Consider the following 17,903-nt stretch of genomic DNA (forward strand, 5'->3'; position numbering starts at 1 on the left):
TCGGTAAAAAAAATAAAGTTTTAGAAGCAACTTATCAAAAACACACTCATATTGATGTCCTAATCACTGGCGTTTGCAGTTACAAATCAAAATTTGCCCAGCACAATTGAAGGTAATAATGCCGCCTCTTGTAGCCAAACGTAAAGTTTGGTACATTGCGTAGATGAGGCAAGCTAGACACAAACAAAAGGACACTGCGGTTCACCTTGGAATGGCTCAAGGGACCGTCTGGAAGAGAATCTAACGACATCGCACTACAGAAAACGTGCGACCAGGCCTCAGCACTGGTTCTCCTTGTTAGATTGCATCCAGGGAGCAAAGTACACTATATCAGATATGTCGATGAAAGAGCATTGAAAGAGAACCTCATCTGCATCTTCTCCGAGGGACAGATGGGAACTGCCTTCCAGGGGAGCAGTCAACATGTGAGTCTTGAATCGTGGTCTGAAATCAGAGGGTACTCGTTAGAAATCCCGTTTGGTCCAATAGAGGAAGTACCGCCACTTAGAATGGACCCGTCAACTTCACTTCTGTCAGCTGCGCCATGCATGTCTGGTTTTCTGATTTATTGAGATTCCGTTTTCATCGTGTGGATGGCAGATTCTGTGTTCGATACCAAACCCGTGAGAGGTTTGCTGAATACTGTGTGGTGAAAACTGTTTCTCGCGGAGGTGGCTCAGTCTTTGTTTGGACTACCATTCGCGATGGGTTCATCTGAAGGAAAAGGAAAATGCTGATGTCTGCTGGCTGACAGAAAAGTCACTATCAGGTAATCTATATTAATAATGCATATAAAAAACTTTTGCTTGGGCGACAAGTAATCGATATAACATTTTATCTTCGATTTTAGCGTTTTGATTGACATTTTCTTTTTTTCTCGCTAAAGCGAGGCAAAAGGAATTCTCAATGGGAGCACAATTGTAGATTCGTTGAATTTAGCTTAATAAAGTTTTTGGCATGGCAGGCCTCTGAAGACTTTTGATCTATTTCGAAAATCTTCACTACCAATTACCTTAAACTTTCTTAAAAGAAAACCCTCTCGGCCTACATGTATTTATTACCATAAAATGTAATTTACGGCATGAGTATTTACAGTCTCTAACATGCCCAAGTTGTCTGTGTCACCTTGTTTTGTAACGAGGCTCAGACGTTTTTTTCCTATGCTATAGATTCCCTGACTGTATTTGCTTCCAAGGTGTCCAACATGTACAACATGGGTGAATTAAGATAATATTAGAAAGCAAAAATCTGGAATTTTGTGCAATATCTCAAACTATGTTATAGTAATTGTCAGCAACACATCACCAAATGTATCGATAATGAAGATTTCCTGAAATGTAAGCAAATTATATACCAACACTACCTACTTTGTCATAAATAAATCTCAATATGAGCTATAATATATCATATGGCAATTGTCAAAATACGATGGACAAGTTGTTTATTTATGGGAGGCAAAGAGAAATAACCATTAAATGTGTCAACGAGGATTGCATCTCTGACATCTTGCATTAGGATTGAACCTACTAAAAATGCTTGCTGCCTTTTTCACAGATACTGGTATGAACAAATTTTTTAAAGAACTAAAACTTGCCATGGAAGATTGTTCGACTGGCTGTGGACTACATGTATCAACCATATTTAAGAGTCGCCTGTAGAAGGGATTAAGGTGGACCCTTGATGAAAGCTGGCATAACTAGATATTTGGGCAGAGGGTGACATTCAAAATTAATTAAATGGGGTAATAAGAAACAAGCACATTCACGAGATAATTTCTAAATTAATGGCAAAGTGGTGACCCTCCATGTGCGGCTACAGCTTTACCACAAATCACATACCAAGGTACATCAAATGGATAAGATCACTTGTGGTGTGTGCATTACTGTTTAGTGACTGTTACTAGTGTGTAAGAGAACAGGAATACATGTGGCATGAAATTAGAATTGCAATGCAGTCTGTAACCAACAAAGTGTGACTTGATAGTGGATGAGTTTATTCAAGGATTTCTTTGAGTGTGTAAACAGCTTTGGGTCTTTGTAACTGGTTACTGACTTAATATCACCCACGCAGTTGCGTGTACGCTTAGGTATTTTTTAGGACTTAGAAGCATATATCTTGTATAACAACCCAGATGCGTCACTTTGAATTAGGTTGAGTTGATTTCTTAGGTTTCGTTCTAACTGTAAAAAAATCCCTGATCCAAAAGAACAAATTGATTTATTCGGCTCAGCAGGGATATGTCACGACGAGCAGCTCATGCCAGCCAAACTCGCTGTCAATTTTCCTGAAACAGGCACGTTAAATTGGCATTCCCTGTTTCTGGTTGCAGGTAGGCAGTTGCCTTTATTTGGTCACTATGGTGCCCCAGTCAAGGTTCGGTAGTAATAACAAGCAAGAACATAAGAATGTATCTCCGGGAACTTTTCAGTTGGTCAATTACAGTTGAAATATTATTATAATTATCGTCATTATTACTATTATTATAATTACATTATTTACTGACCGCATGCTGGTAGATTTGGTATTAAATATTGGACAACAGGTAGTGAGTGTGATTAGCTTACAGCAGCGGGTTATTTTCCAAAGCGATGATAATGGCATTGGGATTTTGCTATCCGTTAGTATTTGCTTAATTTCACACCTGTGTCCACGGAACAGAAATATCGAATATTTAATTGCAGTTAAATTTATGCAATTTTTCAAACAAACACTTATATAACAGATCAACTACCGATTTACAGATATTCATATTAGAAATTAAGGTGCAGGTCATTCAGCATTCAAGATTAACGTTTTCAGAAGAGATATTTTGTCATGCTTGTTTTTGTGTCGTGATACCCGTGCTACATATAGTAGTAGGAGTTTAAAGAAATGTAGGCTACTAAATGTCACTATAAAAACTGAAGTCCCGATGAGAAAACCAGATTTAATTAGTCTGTTATTAGTTTAGACATGAGAATTGTAACATTAAAATAGAAAACGAATTATCTTGCAAATCCGCCAAAAACAGTCTGATTCCATGACGTCAACAAATAACCCGAATACTAAGATATTGAGATTCAATCTTTAGACGCAAGTTAGGTGCAGACACATTATGGCAATCTTAATTTCTAGTATAAGGTGTTAAGCAAGTAACCGGACACCAACAAAATGCAAAAACTTAATGATGGATGTTTTATGACGAAACATGTTTGTACGTCTAAAACCGTAAAGTAGTATAGAAGCTGCCGTCATCCGACAGCCTGGCTACGTGCTGAACAGGATCCACTTTAGAAAGATTATGTGATTACACTTTAAAATACATTTTTAATGCAAGTCCTGTATTACTCGGTTTATGTAACAGACAAGTTTTGGGGGTATTAAAATCGTTTTCGGTTTCTCGCTGGATTTAACGCCAAGTCGCGAGACTTTCGTTTGAGCTATCCTGGATGATTTCCATTTAAGTTTTGAGCCATTATCCTTGTGCTGCTACCAACTCGGCTTTTAAAATTAGATGCTGTCTCTCATCTGTACATGTATACATGCAGCAATTGTGGGTCTATTGTTTTGCATTACAAGATGTAAATGGCCTCTCTCTTTGTCATTCACAAAGATTAAAATAATGCTTCACGTAAACATATCTACTAGCATTTGGAACAAATTTAATGCCACATCGTGAATGAATCATTTATTTATTCATTTGACATAAAACAGCTTCAAACGAGATAATAAAGATGTATGTTTTATCGTGTTTTTGTCTTTTCAGATACAGATAAAGCATTATGCCTTTCATTGCACATGGTGCATGCACATGCAGGGTTTTTACATTATCTGATAATTGTACTGAAACACATCAAACCTTAAAATAAAGACAGTTATATTCCCCATTTTGCCCAATTTTTCGAAAATGTTGTTATTATGTTAATTAAACCACCTGTCCACGGGTAATATTTTCGCTGTCATGTAACGCAGTCATACAGCTGACTGCAACAGTACAGTAACAGATAACAGTAGCACATATATAACCTTTTGTTGTAATCTGATCCCAAACAGATCTTCGTCGAGATTATGTAAATGACAAAGGCTTCAGGAAGCGGGGAACATAGAGGCAAAAAGGGGAACAGTGAAGTTGTTTCCTTGCCAGAGGAGGTGAGCATATACTTGGTCTTCCTCTACACAATACCTCCGCATTATTTGATGGTCGTAGTCACAGCTATTTGTTCAGTGTCGACAAGCAATTTTCTGTCTAAATACGCTGTCATTTTGACAAAAGACGGTAATCAGCCTTTCAAAAGGTAGGCCTACTTGTAACTATGCTGTAACATTCTGCGCATCTCCATAGTGACCCCTTCCTGGCGGTCGTTGATTAAAAGTCTTTGTCCTGTTTTTTCGGATAAAACAGATTTAAAGTTACACAATTTCGAATGACTACTTACATGTACAAGTCAAGTGTTGGTTGAGGCTTTCAAGTAACCAAATGGTATAAAACCAAAGTGTAATGCAACAAAGAAAGACAGTATGTATTCATGCGATGATCGAATGTGAAGGAAGAGAGAATTTATCTAAAGGGAGGCTTTGGCACAATAACATGTAGAAAATGAATTTGGCGTGTCTTGCCAAGCTCTCTTTCAAAATCGTGCTCAGCTAAAGTGAACGTCACTGTTGGTGTCAGGCAATGTAGGTAAATATTTCCTTTTTGCATGTTCTCAGACATCTATTTAGATGGAGGTTACACGATCATCACTTTCAAACTCCTTTTTCAGTGTACAGAAACCGTCGGCAGATGAACAGTACTACAGAAAAGAATGTAATGTGTGAATAGACAGTGCGGGCGCAGGTGGACCTTCAGCAAGAAGGAATGTTGTCAATACGGGTGAGTTAATGTACACTTTTATGTCAGTTTTGTTGCCTAATATCTGTCGCTAGCTTTTATAATTTCCAATAATTGAGCAGAAGTGTGTATGATACAAACGAGGGGTAAAAATCGGGCAACTTTTAGCGTCACGTTAAGGTAAAGAATTGGAAATAGATAGTAGGTTGAATAAAATTTTTGTAAGATTATAAAATAAAAAAAAGAAAACGCAATAAATCATTTTGTAAGTTAAGTCCACGGATTTCAAGTCATTTTCCGTTAACTTAAAGAGAAAAAAGAAAACCAGTGTCTTTTTTCTTAAGTCCTATTTCTAAAACAACTGGCGAAACTTTCTTATTTTTGCAAAGACGTATATTTTGTACGCACGCCGAATATTTTGGCCCGCCTTTAAGGCCCTGCCACACTATATAGCGTATAGCACCAAGGTATGAGAAAATTTACACATACGCAGCCGAACGTAAGTGATTCTTTAGACTTACGTTTTGAGTATGCAGGTAAACGTTGGTGTACGTTTGTATTAACACAAAGGGAGATGTTAAATTTTTTCAATGTATACCTGCGTTTGGAATACGTTAGGGATACGCTAGGCACAAGGTAGAATGAAGTTAGAATTACGAGAAACGTAACGATGACCGAAACAGTAGCTCTTTTATGACGCCGCCTTGATCTGATCCACTTGGAAGTCAACTATATTAGTATTATTTAATCGAAAAAATGAACTTTTTTTAAAGTATTGTTAACAACAATGTGAGACTGTATTCCGTATAAAGGTAAGCTTCTAATGCTGCGGTTTGATACACGCAGCGTATGGATTGCATTTATGCAGCGTAGTATCGACGAACTAGTATCGTATGGGACATGTCTCTAACGATTAAGTAACGTATGTTAACGTCTGTCTGCCGTATATTTACATAACCTTTGCGTACATTATTATATGGCGAACGCATTGACAAGCAACAAGCTGATGATATACCTCTTAGAATTTCAATTGTAAGGTTAACAACATGAACTGTCAATCACTACTTTATACCCGTTTATGCAATACTGTAACTGTACAACCTTTTTTTTACTGAGAGAGAAAGAGAGTCCAAGTATGTAAATGTGTGTGTGTGTGTGTGTGTGTGTGTGTGTGTGTGTTTGTGTGCGATTCATAAGTCAAAAACTGTAAGATTATATATTTATTTGCTACTGAATAATAATAAAAAAAATTATATGGATAACACATGTTAACGCATGATTACCGTATGGCAACGCACGTCTCAAACGATTAAATAACGTATGTTAACGTCTGTCTGCCGTATATTTACATAACCTTTGCGTATATTAGTATATGGCGAACGCATTTTGCGTTTACCTAACGCATAACGCATGATTACCGTATGGCAAACGCACTCTTTGCGTTTTATCATTTGTGATAAAACAAGAGTTCAATTTGCACATTTTCATCATAATCGCCCCAGATGAAGAGGATAGATGTAGATATTTACTACTACCAGTTGGATTTGATCCAGTTCTTACTTCATAATTATCAACAAAACGGAAGCACGCTACCCATTACTAAAACGCACATGTATATGTGTTAATCATACGCTTATATACGGTACTTGTAATACACTATTTCTATGCTTCTTTTTTGTTCTTTCTCATACGCTGAAAAAAGGGAGATTTCATACCCTCAATGTTGTGCTAATAATCGGTTTTACATACGATACTCATGCGTATTCTTTTACGTGTGACATCACCTTTAGCAAGGCTTTAACGTAATAGGGACGGCCATGGATCTTCATATTTCACTATTCCGCGAAGACACAGTTCTTCCACATGGGAGAAATGATTGTTATATTCCGTGTTTCTGACTTCATCTATCCTCCAGTAAATGTAGATTCACGTGCTTTGCGCATGCTTTATTTTTGAACTCAATTGGATAAGGAGAGGACAGATAATGTCCCTTGATATGACTGTCAGGGACCATTCAGAATAGAAGATCCGAGTATCAACTGGTCCAAGGCTCAAATATGGCGGACCCTACATGACAGGAAGACTGCTTAATCCTGCAACGGTCTCTCCGCCTCTCACACGCCTCCCCACGCGTCTGGTAGAATGGAGCCAAGAGTTAATTACTGTGCCCCTGCAGGGATGATGCGTAGGGAGGCGTGTGAGAGACGGAGAGACCATTACAGGATTAAGCGGTCTTCCTTTCATGTAGGGTCCGCCATTGTTGAGTCTTGGACCATCTGATACCCGGATCTTCTATTCTGAATGGCCCCTCAGTTAAATTGAGGGCTAAGCCGTTGATTTTCGAACATTGCACTCACGATCTGCGGTGGGTCTCTGATGAATTTTTGTTTATCAATTATCAAGTGAAGGCATGCAGAATTATCAGCGGAGAATTTTGTAAGCTTGATTGAAGCCATTCGGCTTTATTGGAATTTCTTTTTTAAAGTAAACCCTATCACGACTCTAAGATTATATCAAAGATGAAGTTTTATCGATATACATGAATGTCTTCTTTAGTGCCGGTGTCGTGTGGCATATAGGGTTTTTAATAATGTTTGAGATAGTGCTTCGTTTCTTGATTTGCTCGGTTCATTTCCCGAGCGGATCCATATACCGCGGCCTGATAAAAAGCAAGTCGATGAGCTAAATTAAGTATATTGATAATATTGTTATTTCTTAATGGAAAAATCTCAAGTTAAGCGTAATCTTGTGGGAATATGGACAATTTGCAATTTATTGTTCCGTTTCTCAAAGGCAATGTATCTTGTTTTACTGGCCGTAGATTATGGTCTCTTAAAAACGAGAGTAACATATGCACTGCGGTATGTACTTCCCGTGTTTTACTGTTGAATTTTCAAATTTTGCTGCTCCAGTTGATCAAATGAGACAAAGGGAATCTTAACCTCAACCATTTGTCGAAAAAAGCATTCTCACACTCTATATCTGTTTAATATCTGCAGTTCCTATTTACATAGCATGGAAGAAGATGCATCTTTAAGCTTGCAAACATTTTAGAATTGCGTGTCATGTTGGTGTTATAAGACAAATTAGTATTCAAAACATGACATGACATGACAATTCAGATTACTATTTCTGAATGAATAGTACACTTTTTCACCTCAGGAGCTTTTGGTATTTGGATTTATGTTTCAGCTTCTTTTGTGAACCTGGTTGTCAATTTAAATAAATCTCCTTTTTCCTCCTTAATCATCGCCATCAAAACGGAGATTACAACTAGTGTGTGGAATTACAGTTTGAATACATGATGGTATTAAAAATAGAGGCAATTGTTTGAAACTTATCATACCCCGGTAAGTGTTTTAAATATATATTCTGACATCGACATCTTACTGATCAACCGCATATTTAATGGATTAAATGTTAATATCTATATTGATATATAATCATATCCAGATGCACTGCATTTTAATTCAGAAAAAATGCTGTTGCATAGAAGGCTGATTTAGGTATGATTTTGTAATTTATCCATTTGTCGCAGGTTTGGAAGCCTTAGGTAGCCTGAAAAATAGGAAAATCAATTTATGTAGTAAAGCTAATAAGAAAAGGCATCGGTGGATTGCAGATGAGCTGTGGCGTGCTTCCCAACCCTGACTCCCTACTTTTAAGCGAGGGGAAGGTAGGTCTACGCTCTTTTCCTAACAATGATAAGCCTTACAGCGAGTAGAACTCTCCATTCTACCATCCCCATTTGAAAAAAATATGGTGATGTAATAAAAGTTTGCTTGTCTAGTCTTTGTTCGGCCACACTGTTTTTTAACCTGATATGGAAGTGATTATATGAAGATGAAAAGTTAAAGTAAAATGAAAGTGTTTTGATAGACCACAAAATCGTAGTGGGCTTCTGAAAGGGACTATGAGAAGATTAAGCTCCGCATGTCTTGCTGGGTGACCTGTGTGTGGAAGTTGCTGAAGCATTGGGCTTTCCAGCCTTCGCTGCAGCCAAGTATGCCGCTGCAACGCTCAGTTTATCCAAGACTTCCGACATAGAACTCATTTTTCCACCTTATTGACCATGTCAAGGGCCCGTTGATTATCCACTGGTGATGACATTGACATCCCCGCAGATTATGTAGGTGTTGCATTACAGTAGATAATGAGGAGGAAGGACAAAGAGAATACTGTAAAGGTTTGAAACAGCACAGATGAAAACGGCATACCACGGTAGATGAAACAGGAAAGTTCCGAAGTCTCATGCATCAAGATGCAAGAGCTTCTTTCAATCCTCGGTATACCTGGTATAGTGTCTTCAGTCTCTATTGTTTGTTTGTTTGTTTTGTTCGTGGCTGTTCGCCTGACTTGTCTTTTTTTTATATTTTTCTTTCATCTGCTCGCTGACCGCCCCTTTCAGCTAGTAAATTTTTCTAGATCTTTGTTTTTTTATCCCAAATATTTTGCTTTCTTTTGAATTCGGGTTGCCCTTTTCACGGGCTTTTTCACCGGTCCACTTCTAGGATTTTTTTTGGGTGCCCTGACAAGGACCATCAAGAGTCATTCGCTTCCTGTGAATAAAGTGTAGCATTATTTACATAAGTCAAGAGTAAAGGTAGTATTTTTGTCTAGTTTGCCTAATATTACATTTTCGTCTTTAGTTCCTTAAGACGATGGTTATTTTCGAACCTGCTGATTGTTTTTGTGCCAAGAAAGTATAGTTATGTTTGATATATATATATTTAACTTTGGGCAGCTTGAGCAATGCTGTGATTGAGAATAGCGCTCTATGGTGAATTATTGTTTTGGATCGAGGAAGGCCAAATATATAGGCACTTATGGTATAAATGCGACAGCGTGGATCCATAAAAAACCACGTGGATTCAGTGCTGCAAAAATATTGTAGCCTCGGATTCAATACTGCAAAAATATTGCAGCCTCGGATTCACTGCTACAAATGATGTTTTTCATTGGACAGATAATTTTGGACGACCTTTGGGGCTTTGGATTTGATGCAACAAACTCCTGATGTCGTTTTCTGATTAAGCAAATAATGCCTGATGCTGTTTTTTAATTAAGCAGATAATACGTGTAAGAAATTTAGCCAATGTAATAAATGTGTTAAACCGTCGTTTTTCAACGCCATATGTTCCTTTTCATGTTTGTATATGTTTTATCTGAATATGTTGGTAATAAAAATGTTTTTAATCGTTTAATGTAGTCTACTTTTCTCCTAGAACGGATCAGTTCAATTTGACATAAATTGTTATTATTTTTCATTATCTTTACGCATTTTGGTCATTAAGCGCTCAACAGCAATTAAGTGATACTGAATATCAGCCATATCTCTGTCAGCCAATACTTTTTTGACGGGGTCATTGTTAGACTAACGATTTTCGATATGTACACTGTATAATGTGGTATGGTGACGAAAAACTGCAGCGAATCAAGGTCAACATCAGTTTTAAATAACGCGTATTAGTGAATAGAATCCTGGGCAGTAAATGCGAAATTTCAAAAATATGACCATAGCCCGCTGATACGGAAAATATTAACTGGGAGCAATGAATTACTCTCATGCTCGAGGCATCTGATTTTAGTTTAAGAAGACATTCAATTTTCTGTGTTTAAAACCACATTATACACTCTTTAACCACAATTAAACATTAAACTGCAAATGCATGTACACTGCTCAGTGTAAAAACATGACAAATAATGGTTCCATCAATGGTCATTAGTCAAAATTCTATAAAGAGACAGATAGGCCCATAATCTTACGGTTTGAGCAACTTTGTTACATTATTAAAATACCGTATTTAATATATTTAATTTAAATATAATTATAATTGTTGTTGTTATAATTATTATTATTGTTGTTGTTTTTGTTATTGTAGTAACTGAGTGCAAAATGTACTTCACATTAGCAGACTTTCTTAACAACATATAGAATAGTACACACTGTTGTATATGATGGACAAGATCCCTTCCTATAAAGACGAAACTTATACATTGTATTTTGAAGCCAGGGACAGCCAAATTCGTTTTCAAGCGGTATCGAATGGAATAACTGGTTATCAGCTTTGCTTATTAAACATGATGCCACAATTTAAATTTTAAAAATTGAATCGGTGTTATTAGCGCTACTAATGCATTATCTTTGGCGGTGCAAAGTTTGAATGTGACCATTAAAATAACCAACGTGATGTTATTTTGATTCATGAATTGGATTGAATAATGGCCCCACGCATTATAAGTCTTGATCAAGCATCAGTCAGCGTTTATGTTTTTGGAACATACATAATTGCCTAGGTTCACAACAATAGGCTGACAACATCTTCGCAAGGATTGAACCAGTGTTTGACATTGTTGAACATAACCGTGACATGACTATGGTTCAGATTGTTCAGTTGTTTCATAACACATATAAATTCAGAACAAATGTATCTCAAACTACACCAAACAATTGCGTTTCTATGTTTATATACATTAGTATACAGTTAGTGTATAAATGTGCATTTTTTAATATGGCATACTTCACCGAAGTGCAAATGTTTTTAGTCCTGACGTTTATTGCGTATGACAGTGATTTTAATTACGCACCTTGTGTCTTTTTGCATGGGAATCGAACAGTGATAAACTGGCCGCATGGGCTTTTGCAAATCCGCATGGTGCTGATAGAATTAAAACGTATATTACATGGCATTACTTTTCACCACCAAAGCAAAATAATATATGAAAATCAAGCTTGTACTGAACCATCTATTCCAAAGCGGTAAAGCAAAATGTAATTGTAAATTTGTAAAGAATGTCGATAATTAGCTGAGTTGGAAAACTTTAAAGGACAGCTCTGAAATTGTCAATAAGATGTCTGTAAAATAAGTGATTTTGACCGAAAAAGGTTCATGTAATCTAATACTTTAACTGAGACAAGGAGATAACCTGACGCTCGTGTTATCAGTAAGTCAAGAATATGCCCTCTTCAGTGGGTTTGGAAGCTGACGTGTTATTTGGAATCTCTGTATGTTGTATAATTTGAATAAAGACTGGCGCCTAGAAAGAATGGGAGTTATCCACATTGATATTAAAATCCCCAACAATAATGAGCTAATGTTGCGTTCGGGTAACCTTTTTTCAACAAGAGAAAATTCAGTAACGGGAGGTCTGTAGATTAGGAGTATTAACCGGCAAGTAAAGTTTTTTTTTACTTTCAAACGGGGTCGCACTAGGGTACTTTTCACCAGAGACAGGAAATCTTTGGGTTACAGCTACTAGTGGTCTCATACCAGCCTCCAGTTGGTATTTTTACCTAAAATTCTTGAACCGATTTTAGGAGGTAATTATAGAACGAACATTTTGCTTCTTTTCAGGCTGCAGATCTTGTCGCAGTTTTTGCAGAATGCGTCTTTTGAAAAGGGATTCAAAGTTCTGTGTTGTGTCAGTCAGCCTTTCTCGTCTTTAGCGCCTGTCCACCCGTCTTATAAAGGCAACAATGATCATCTGGCTTATTATCAGTCCATGCACAACTTGCATTAGAATAGTTTGAAAAATAGTTATTTCTTAATTATGTTTCGTTTCCTGGAGATGCTTTTAATTGGATGACCGGGTTAGAACTGATGAAATATAAAAGAGTCCGAATATATCGAAGGACGCCCAAACAACGCTCATCGGTCTAGCAGGAGGCTGAAAGATAGTAGAGTGGTTGCCACTGATCGCAGTGGACGCCGTAGGTTGCACATGGGACGCACAGGGGAGGCAGGCAGGTCGCTCAGTGGACGCAGAGGTCGTTGCAGTTTTACAGGTAAAAATCAAGATTCGGTCGTTTAAAGGACGCACAAGGGACGCAGACGCCTTTACACTGAGACACGATTTAATTTCTTTGGCGACCGTTGAGCGTCCTGACCACACGTTTGATCGCAGAAGGGACGCAGAAAGGATGCCGTCCAGTGTAAAGGGGGTTTTAAGACACATCTATACTGTATTGTTTTAAGGCACGATTGATTTTTCTCACCATGTCTGGAGTCTTATCAAAATCGAGCTGAGCTTGTAACCCCGTGTGCTCTCAACTTTCTTCAATACGCCGGGGAGTACATATAATAAGCTTAAAGTGTTGATGCATTCGCATTATTGAGTGTGAAATCTCGCAACCTGGTGCAACAGACCACAACCATTCAACGTCTAGCTGGTTTTCATGAAATTAAAGTGAAACATCTCGTATAATTGGATTGCTTGTCAAACAGTTTTTGGTTAAAGGTTGACCATCACCAATTTTGTGCACTTGATTCAAGAGTAGAGAAATCTGTTGGGAATAATATATTGCATCGATCTTTTTCAAAGACACATCGTGTGTCTCCACGGGGATTTGTGTAATATTATATCGCATGATGTTTTAAGCGTGAAAGCAGTAAAGATAATGTTAACGTCAGTGTAACCAAGAATCACCAGGAATAGGTTTGATGCCATAGAGGGCACCAGCGGCCATTGGCACAGTGTTAAATCCGGAGGTAAGTATATCACCTTACTGGATTAGATTCTCGGCACAATGGCAAAAAATTAGCATATCTTTCAAGGTGAAGTCGGCGAAGCACTCAGCTAAATTCTATCAGCTATATATATCATAAATTTTCCTGAAAGTCAAATGTTGATTGTGCCTTTTGTATCAATTTGTTCTATAACGTAATTAGAATACGTGTTCTTTATATCAATTTTTGTATTTCGCTGTGTTCTACTTTTGTTCGCCTTTTGATATAAATATTTCAAATATCATTTCATTTCTAGTTTTCATATATTTACTGTTGATGCCCATTTGGATGTCATTTGCCGAACTTAATCGCAGAATATGTCGTGTATTTTAATCAATGTAATATGTAGTTTAAAAATTACCGACTAATCTAGCCCTTGTCAAATGAGTTGCCTCAAGGCTATTCTGACTTTCATCGAAAACTTTCCATGCATTCTTTTAATATAATTTATCAATCAAAGTAACACATATGAGACTGATACATATTTTGTTGTGAATCTATAATCTATAATTTATAAATAGACGTCTGGAGGCGAGGAGACCTTCAGCGAATTAGTAGGCTCGGCCTCGGATCTTCTATTTTGAATGGACTCATACGAACCTCTTAAAACTATGTGTGACAGACCATTCCATGATGAAACACTCAAGTAGAAAAGGGTGACATTTTATTTATATACTACAGTAGGTCTTACATGATCAATACATGCCACACCCAGGGAACGGCACTGATCACATCAGGGCAATATTTTACTAAATTTTACATGCCTACCTTACTAGTCCATGCCCACTGATGCACGACAAAATTTGGTAAATAATATCAAACGACAAATGATCACTACGTATTCAATAATCAAACTCCAACAACAGATCCATTTTCGTAGCTGCTAGGAAAATCAGTTCTTATAGAAACATTTTCATTGGCAGTCATGAAATATCGTTTAAACAAAGTAATTTGGGTATATCTAAATCTAAAATTTGATACGTGGTGCTCACGTATGATCTGTAGGCCTACGGATAATAAAAACGTTATATTTAAGTTTCGCTATACTCCGAGAGAGAATTACACAGTTTAGTCTACACAGTTGGCGTTACCTGTATGCTCAAAACCGTCTCAGGGTCAGCAAATTAATAATAATAATAATCAACATTCCTAGGGAGCTAAGGAACAAAGAGAATGAAAATGTTTATGGTGTAAGGATGGATTTGTTTACTGGAATACTATCGCTGTGTCGAAGAATTGCAAAAACAATTTTCGGTGCCACGAAGTAAGATATGAGCTACGTAAAGTATTGATCGAATTGAGTCAATCCATTTGATTTCATTAAGGAGATACTGATGAAATTGAATAAGGTGAAACATTTCAGATGTAAAAATGTCAAAAAGAGGAAATTACGTTATTTTTTTGCACGCCCACATCATCGTTTGCGTCTCGGTGACTAGCCAAAATACCGTTTGACTGATATACGATGGAAATACGGTAATTCTCTCGGCAACAAAGGCTGTGACTTTTTCATTCCCAATACATATTAAATTATAAAATTGGTTTACCTCACGTTTCCAAATTTGAGAATAGTTTTGTATGGTGATATTTCATCTTGATCTTGATTTTGATATATGCAATGTACGTAAATGTTATGTCAAGGAGTGGTATTGTCTGCTTACTCTTGCATGTATTGCGAATGAGATGGATTCTTTATTTGGAGAGTGGTGGGGACACCTCTACACCTACGGGTATTAATCTGACGCATCATTCTATTATGAAGATTAAATTGATCGTCTGTAAGCATGAGTCCTTAGGAATTCTCTTTCTCGCACTAGGCGCGCCTTAAGTTAAGAGCACTTTCAGCAGACCAGATGCAATTATGAACATAGTTTGCATCATATAATCAGTTTTATTAGTGCTCGCGCTACTTTTTTTTTATCTAGATGAATTTTTTCTTCACTTTTTAACAAATAATTTTTACAAGGAGATCTTACCAAGCACCACATATCTTGCCTTTACCTATTAGCCTGTTATTACAGTGGGTTATAACTAATACATATGTTAAATTGCAATAGTAATGCGTTAACACGTTTAAAAGGAAGTATTCATCTGGAATAAACTTAAGATATGTAAAACCATTCTCTGCCTATGCATCCCAGGTCTTTAAATCCCTAACGTCATTTGAGAAAACGTTGAGCTGAGAGGATAACCAACATCACTACACATGACCTGCGGGGCTCAGAAACCGTGCATATTTTGCACCTTGTTGGTTTCTAAAGCTAATTAAGCTAAAGTTTTCCAAAGAGTGAAACGAAAGCAAAATTTGCCATCCTATCTATCTGTGACGCAGATTGTGCAGATACAGTGCTTTATTAATCACGACTGTCTACCGCAAAATTTAATTACTTCGACCAAATTACCTGTTAAATACACGAGACTGAATTATCAGATAGTTATTTTATTTGAAATTTTATTTGCAACTCTTAAACTCGGGGAATCTGTATTGGTACTTTGGAATGAACTATATTAGGCTTCAAAGGGCAATGGGGGACATAGATATCGAATAGGCCGGAGAAGGGGGAAAGTTTATCCAATGTCCGCTCAGCATTTGTAATTGTCTAGTATGCCTTGTCAAGCACAGAACTACACAACGCCGGCTTTGAAATATTGATCTGCCAAGGGCTGTCTACAATAAATGTAATTGACATACCTAAATTGTCACCACTGAGAATACAAATCAATGTTAAGATAATCACAGTTTGCTGTAGGGACATAAGCAAAAACGTAAGCTACCATTCATTATTTATTTTTATTTATTTATTTATCTATTCATTTAGTGTGTGTGTGTGTGTGTGTGTGTGTATGTATGTGTGTATGTATGCATGTATGTGTGGAACGCAACCGTCGCGATCTGTGCGAAACCCACAATTTAACTGCAACAGCAGCATTGTTTACTTTATGCATCTCCTCGTCTTGTATGCTACTACTCGAATAAAATATAAAGGTCAAGTTTCAAAAGTCAATTTCGAAACTGTTATATTGGGAATTACAACATATTGCCTCCCAAGGCGAGTCCCCGTGGCCGATGATGACAGAAGGTCAAAGATAGTTTTTTATCTAATAACATGGCTGCTTAATCAACATGTAGGCCACGAGGAATCAAATCCGTTTTTTGATTAATATTCCCGTTTTCCAAGCTGTAAAAGCTGCATCCAGTGATTTTATTTGGATGTGATTTCCCGATCTCTAGCGTCCTTGTCAGCATTATCTGTTTTGATAAACACTGTGATATTGTATTAATCTATTTCTGTTACTTTATTAAACAAGTCCTATGTGGTATTTAATCGAAGACTTAGAATAACTCATATTAGATTAATTGACTGGAATGTATCTCTCTCAGCTTGTTTTTATCTCCGGTGGTTTTTGATAACCAATATCAAGGCACTTACCGTACGTATAAAAAAGATACAATTTTTTTAAAAATAAAAGAATGATAAACAGTCATTAGATTTTCCCTACAATTGCCCTAAGACGAAATGAATACTAGTTTTCTATCTCCATAGTTTTATTCGAAACGTGTTTTGAAATGCCGATGTAGCACATAAAGGATTATTATCAATTATAACCTCTGGATTAAGAAATGCTTTTTAATCAATAGTACATTGTCCATTCAAACAGACTGCCTTTCAAGGGATCAGTTCCGTGTCGTTATCTTGATGAGGTAAATTGGATGTCGACTTTCAATTCTTCATTTATGCAATTTTTCTGGTCATCCCTTGGCTTCATATTTTATCCCTTTTTAACTATTTCATTTTAACCTAAGTATTGTTCGATATTATATGTAGAAGGCAGTACATAACTGCATGACCATGTTCTGCTCCGTGATCCCGAAGGTTTTTGAAACCTTGGAACACGATCTGTGTCACACGGACTGCCTGGCATTAAAGGCAGTGGCATTGCCGCTTAGTGGCAGCACTGTTTAAACATACTGAAAGGTTGGATCTAATTGTGACCTTCTGTTTCTGTTACTTTTCAAATGTGGGAAATAGTGACAAAAACATTTCCCCACGGCTTCGGAGTCCCATTATCGATGTAACCACTATAATGGTTAAATGCTCTGAGTGGTCTGTCTTCAGAGATTATGCTTTGTAGATCATGGCTAAAAATTTTTCTATCCACGTTCATCTGTTATGTATGTAGTAAAGTGAACCTGAAAGTGCTAAATTACATTTTTGGTGTGTGGGTGGGGGGGTGGGGGTGGGGGGGTGGGTTCTTGGGCATTTTGGCAATACTGACATTTTAATGTTGTTCTAATATGAATGAAAGGAGAAACAGTAGCGAGTGTGTCATAAACGAGCAAGATATTTCATTTTTCTTCTTGGGATCTCTTCACTTTGACGCAAATGCTATGCTTTCCTGCATATTAAAATAGATTGCTTTCTGAGTTAAGGTTTGTGTTTGTGTTTGCAAGAATGGTATAACTGATGGTTAGATTGCTGGTTAAGGAAACTTTTCAAACATTGCTGTGTGCTAAGAAGTTGGGCGTCAATCAAGAAATAATAAAATGCAATTAACAAAGGTATCTTATAGAAAATAAACAAATA

The 17,903-nt window shown here is 37.0% G+C and overlaps 1 protein-coding gene across 2 annotated transcripts in view; it reads left to right on the top strand.

Annotated features, from left to right (window-relative positions):
- Window positions 1–4,110: 4,110 nt before the first annotated feature.
- Window positions 4,111–17,903, top strand: part of LOC106170776 (gonadotropin-releasing hormone receptor) — a 44,175-nt gene continuing 30,382 nt past the window's right edge. For both annotated transcript variants that reach the window (XM_087006871.1, XM_087006876.1), the window contains exons 1-2: window positions 4,111–4,274; window positions 4,743–4,852. The gene's annotated coding sequence lies outside the window, so the exon portion shown is untranslated. The remainder of the gene's footprint in view (window positions 4,275–4,742; window positions 4,853–17,903) is intronic.

Source organism: Lingula anatina, chromosome 1 (assembly GCF_051362555.1).
Source record: "Lingula anatina isolate TDL-2025a chromosome 1, LinAna3.0, whole genome shotgun sequence".
NCBI classification, from domain to species: domain Eukaryota; kingdom Metazoa; phylum Brachiopoda; class Lingulata; order Lingulida; family Lingulidae; genus Lingula; species Lingula anatina.